This window comes from Triturus cristatus, chromosome 4_2 (assembly GCF_964204655.1).
Source record: "Triturus cristatus chromosome 4_2, aTriCri1.1, whole genome shotgun sequence".
Lineage (NCBI taxonomy): Eukaryota > Metazoa > Chordata > Amphibia > Caudata > Salamandridae > Triturus > Triturus cristatus.
Window position 1 is genome coordinate 961,741,916 of NC_140586.1, and position 6,008 is coordinate 961,747,923.

At 51.4% G+C, this 6,008-nt stretch overlaps 1 protein-coding gene and 1 long non-coding RNA gene across 4 annotated transcripts in view; both read right to left on the minus strand.

Annotated features, from left to right (window-relative positions):
- Positions 1 to 5,509, minus strand: part of LOC146839135 (uncharacterized) — a 133,384-nt gene extending 127,875 nt beyond the window's left edge. Inside the window, exon 1 of one of the 3 annotated variants that reach the window (XR_014960792.1) lies at positions 5,440 to 5,509. This is a non-coding gene — a long non-coding RNA (uncharacterized LOC146839135). Of the gene's footprint in view, positions 1 to 4,616; positions 4,820 to 5,439 lie in introns of those variants that run through there. The other 2 variants (XR_014960789.1, XR_014960791.1) reach the window with 2 other exon arrangements.
- Positions 1 to 5,689, minus strand: part of LOC146839136 (uncharacterized) — a 58,826-nt gene extending 53,137 nt beyond the window's left edge. The window contains exon 1 of the mRNA XM_085603146.1: positions 5,632 to 5,689. The gene's annotated coding sequence lies outside the window, so the exon portion shown is untranslated. The remainder of the gene's footprint in view (positions 1 to 5,631) is intronic.
- Positions 5,690 to 6,008: the final 319 nt, after the last annotated feature.

Genomic DNA, 6,008 nt, shown 5'->3' on the forward strand with positions numbered 1-6,008 from the left:
TGGTCCCAAGTTCTGACTCCTCTTTTTTCCAAAGTTACAGCAGATTGTTTGATCCCCGAGTCCTGGAGAGGAAGTGTCCTTAATCCAATCTATAAGTCGGGTTCCCGTTCGGACCCCTCCAACTACAGACTGATTGCGTTGATCTATGTAGAGGCGAAAATTTACGCATCTAATCTCTTAGTAGAATTAGAGGCTTGGGTTAGTCTAAAAAACCAAATACTTCCCACGCAAACCGGAATTCGGGCTGGGATGGGCACCCTAACGAACATCTCTGCAGTCACTCTTTTAGCTAATCAGGCCTTCATAAAACCAAGGCCCATGTATGCCTGCTTCGTGGACCTTAAAGCGGCCTTCGACAAAGTTTCGAGAGCCTCTCTATGGGCTAAGATGCAGGCCTGGGGGGTCCCGTCTAGACTCTTGGAGGCCATTATCAACCTGTACTCTCACACCTGGGCACAAATCAAGAAAGGAGACGGGTCCAGTGCCACCGGCAAGATCCCAACATTAAATGGGCTAAAACAAGGTTGCGTATTAGCGCCTTGTTTGTTCAACATTTATACGTCAGATCTTGACAAGTGCCTTCAGTCAATTCCAGCTGACCCCCCAAAACTGGGCAAATAACCAACGCCATGCCTTCAGTACGCAGATGACATAGTACTGCTAGCACAAACACCAGCTGGCCTGCAGAAACTGATCGCGGGACTAGGAGCCTACACCACCTTCAACCAGCTTACGATCAATCACCAAAAGACTAAAGTAATGCGTTTTTCAAAAGATAATAAAACACCGTCCAGGCATACCTTTTCCTGGAAATTGGGCGAACAACCATTGGCCCGCGTTACCTCCTACAAATATCTAGGCTTCGTGCTAGACAGCAAGCTTAACTTTAAACAACACGTGGAACAAGGAAGTATAAAAGCAAAACAACTGTTGTTCGCCTTTAAAGTCCTGAAAAAAAAGCTCATAGGTTGTTCTACCTGTCACCTGCTACAAGTGATAACCGCAAAATTTCTACCCTCCATCTCGTATGGCTCAGAAATCTTGAACACCAAAGATGCCACCACCCTAAATACAGCACAATCCATATTTTTCAAAAGACTGTTCTCAATCCCGTTACACATCTCACAAGACCAAATCCGTTTAGATTTTGGATAAAAAAATCAGATTATGGCCACACAAGGTGCCTTAGTGAAGTACTACTGGAGGATGAAGGAGGCAGAAGATAACACTCTAGCCCACCGTTGTTGGGTTGAGATTGAAAGTCAAGCTCGACAAGCTAACTCGACGACGACAATCCTGCAGGAATCCTTGTCGGCGTTACAGCTAGAGGAGTTCTGGTCAATACAAGTAACGTATTCTGGATTAAAAAACGCGGTGAATTCCGCAATTAAGAGGAACTCCCTACTAACTGACAAAAATACTTTTTTTTAAAAATACCACGGCCTGGGATGTGATACAGACATATCAGAGGCTAAAACCGCAACGGTACCTGATTGAACATATCTCTTATCATAAAAAGCATTACCTGATGTTGCTACGACTGGGATCATTCCCCTCAAAAGATTTAACCCCGCAATGGAAATTCGTATGGCCATCGAAGGAATGTCGCGTTTGCTGTCAAGGGGAGGAGTCATCATTACATTTATTATGCATATGCCCTTTTTTACTGAAAACACGCAAATCCATTCTTCGGGAGATTTTAAGGAATGAGCAGATCAGAACATGTAGAGCTGCGGTCATTAGGTGTCTCGGAGGGCTCTCGACTCCACTCTCCTGTAGCGCCATAAAAAATTCTGGAAAACAGCAGCAAAAGAATTGGACACAATTTCTACAAGCCAAGTAGCTATTATACAACCCGCTGGCTGACTTCTTACTGTGGTCATGGTTCTTTTAAGGTTTTCTTTTTTGATTAATGTTTAAAAAAAAAAAAATTCATAACAATAATTTTTATACACATATGCTCATTTCATGTTTAGAATCAGTACTTTATGATGGTTTACCATCCTTTTATGGTTTTTAAATAATCAATAAAAGTATTTTTCGACTTTGACTTTGACATACCTGGTATCACCATGGTTGCAGCTGTGGATAATTACTGGGGTTTTATTCTTTCTTTTGTGGTTAGGCTTAGTTACTGTTTTCTACTTGCTTATTAGTGGTACTTATCTTAGACAGAGCTCTGCAGCTTCGAACGTGAACTTGATTTTAAAACCACATGTTTCTTCACGCCGTGAACAAAGAGACTTGTCCAATGTGAACATTACAGCGATTCCTATTCCTGATGGGATAGTTTGGGACAAGGTTGGCTATGATGTATTCGGACCTACGGAACTTTTAAAAATAGCACAAGTATTTAAAATTTTGTTAAATTACATCATTACCTCCAGTACATTTTCTGATGATTGGGACTCTGAAACTGTTAATAACATGTTGTCTGATTTAGAAAAAAATGCCCCATTTCCGAACACCGAAATGTTAGAAGGTACTTCAGACTATGACACTTTGTACGGTTACCGACATTATGGTCATCATTTTTTTCACAAATCTATATCACGTAGAAATGATTTCGAGCACCGCCAGTGGGAACATTGCCCTAAACCACCAAAAAGTAGTTCGCAAACATTTGCACAGAAATGTTCATATTTTACAAGGTTTAACACTTCTGACCCGACCTCATATTATTATATAGTTGCACCCACATCGGCACTGAAAAATATGTTGACAAACACAAAACAGATTTACTCAGCTTCCTTTATTGCCCAACTGTCTGAACAGGATTTCGTCCTATGGAAGGACACTAGACTTAAAATCAGTCTGGGGTTCTAGAGTCTGGCAAGTCCAGGGAACAGAAGCGCTATTTAGAGCATGCCTCATTCCACAGCAGCTGATATTTCTGAATGACACCGTGCAACAGACATCCTGTCTTGGACTAGCCAAGAACAAGGACCAGAACACACCTCGGTTTCCAACACCATCACAAATGGAGGGGGGCAAAATTCAACATCACAAGAAGGGGCAAAAATAGATGACATTTTTCAGTACAATAGATCAGACCCTGATTGGAAAGGATGGTTGGTTTGGCCCATAGACACGAACAGATGTCAGAAAAGATTCTGGGGTACCACCGAAGGTTTCAGTAGCCATAGGCCAGACCCACGCTATGCAAAAAGAGAACATCCGGGGGTGGTGACATCATACAGTGTTGGGAAGTTGTGCCTTGATTGGTTGAAAACACTCACACAGGTGAAACATCTCTTATCCCTACCGTCAGATGATGTGGACCTACGGGATTTTTTATTAGGTTCCAGAAAGCCATGTGACAAACGTTTCTTATATGATCTCTTTAACGAAATCCTGAAAATCTCCCATCAAGAAGCAGCGGAGAGACTTAGAGAAATAGACAGGATTAACCTAGAAAAGGCGTTAGCTGTAGTGGACAATGCTATGACGACATTAACATCCAGGATTTCTTTACTGGGCAACATTGTATCTTCACCTATTGATGTACTAGAACAAGACTTGTCCATGTTACAACACGGGCAATCACAGCTACGTTTTATTATGGGTAAAGTCATAGCTCTATAAAAATGCATTAAATAAATAAATAAACCTCCCATGCAACCCTAGACAGGCCTCACCTCCTCTGCATGCTCCTGGACAGGCCTCATCTCCTCTGCACCCCTGGACAGACCTCACCTCCTCTGCACCCCCTGGACATGCCTCACCTCCTCTGCCCCCTGGACAGGCCTCTCCTCTTCTGCACCCCTGGACAGACCTGACCTCCACTGCACCCCCCTGGACAGGGCTCACCTCCTCTGCCCCCCTGGACAGGTCTCACCTTCTCGGCCGACCTGGACAGGCCTCACCTCCGCTGCACCCCTGGACAGGCCTCACCTCTGCACCCCTGGACAGCCCCACCTCCTCTGCACCCCTGGACAGGCCTCATCTCCTCTGCACCGCTGGCCAGACCTCAGCTCCTCTGCACCCCCTGGACATGCCTCACCTCCTCTGTCCCCTGGGCAGACCTCACCTCCTCTGCACCCCATGGACATGCCTCACCTCCTCTGCCCCTGGACAGACCTCACCTCCTCTGCACCCCCTGGACATCCCTCACCTCCTCTGCCCCCTGGACAGGCCTCTCCTCTTTTGCACCCCTGGAGAGGCCTGACCTCCACTGCACCCCCCTGGACAGAGCTCACCTCCTCTGCCCCCCTGGACAGGTCTCACCTTCTCGGCCGACCTGGACAGGCCTCACCTCCACTGCACCCCTGGACAGGCCTCACCTCTGCACCCCTGGACAGCCCCACCTCCTCTGCACCCCTGGACAGGCCTCATCTCCTCTGCACCGCTGGCCAGACCTCAGCTCCTCTGCACCCCCTGGACATGCCTCACCTCCTCTGCCCCCTGGGCAGACCTCACCTCCTCTGCACCCCATGGACATGCCTCACCTCCTCTGCCCCCTGGACAGACCTCACCTCCTCTGCACCCCCTGGACATCCCTCACCTCCTCTCCCCCTCTGGACAAGCCTCTCCTCTTCTGCACCCCTGGACAGGCCTTCCCTCCTCTACACCCCTGGACAGGCCTCACCTCCTCTACACCCCTGGACAGGCCTCACCTCCTCTGCACCCCTGGACAGGCCTCACCTCCTCTGCACCCCTGGACAGGCCTCTCGGTGCTTCTCACAGGAGCTCTCGGTGAAGGATTCTCATTAAGGACAGAGGAGTCCAGAGTTCATTCCACCACATACAGCGCCTCTGACTCCGCCCTGAGCCTCGGGGCGCAATGCACAGGCCCCGAAGATAGACACTGCTCCCCTGGACAGGCCTCTCCTCCTCTGCACCCCCGGACAGGCCTCACCTCCTCTTCACCCCTGGACAGGCCTCACCTCCTCTGCACCCCCTGGACAGGCCTCACCTCCTCTAACCCCTGGACAGGCCTCACCTCCTCTGCACCCCTGGACAGGCCTCACCTCCTCTGCACCCCTGGACAGGCCTCAGCTCTGCACCCCTGGACAGGCATCACTTCCTCTGACCCCTGGACAGGCCTCACCTCCTCTGCACCCCTATACAGGCCTCTCCTCTCCTCCTCTGCACCCCTGGACAGGCCTCTCGTCCTCTGCACCCATGGACCGGCCTCACCTCCTCTGCACCCCCTGGACAGGCCTCTCCTCCGCTGCACCCCTGGACAGGCCTCTCCTCCTCTGCACCCCCTGGACAGGCCTCACCTCCTCTACACCCCTGGACAGGCCTCACCTCCTCTGCCCCTGGACAGGCCTCACCTCCTCTGCACCCCTTGGACAGGTCTCACCTGCTCTGCACCGCTGGACAGGCCTCTCCTCTGCACCCCTCACCTCCACTGCAACCCCTGGACAGGCCTCACCTCTTATGCCCCCTGGACCGGCCTCGCCTCCTCTTCACCCCTGGACATGCAGGCCTCACCTCCTCTGCACCACTGGACAGGCCTCTCCTCCTCTGCACCCCTGGACAGGCCTCACCTCCACTGCACCCCTGGACAGGCCTCACCTCTGCACCCCTGGACAGCCCCACCTCCTCTGCACCCCTGGACAGGCCTCTCCTCCTCTGCACCAGTGGACAGGCCTCACCTCCACTGCACCCCTGGACAGGCCTCACCTCTGCACCCCTGGACAGGCCTCTCCTCCTCTGTACCCCTGGACAGGCCTCACCTCCTCTGCACCCCTGGACAGGCCTCACCTCCTCCGCACCCCTGGACAGCCCCACCTCCTCTGCACCCCTGGACAGGCCTCACCTCCATGCACCCCTGGACAGGCCTCACCTCTGCACCCCTGGACAGGCCTCTCCTCCTCTGTACCCCTGGACAGGCCTCTCCTCCTCTGCACTCCTGGACAGGCCTCACCTCCTCTGCACCCCTGGACAGGTCTCACCTGCTCTGCACCCCTGGACAGGCCTCTCCTCCTCTGCACCAGTGGACAGGCCTCACCTCCACTGCACCCCTGGACAGGCCTCACCTCTGCACCCCTGGACAGGCC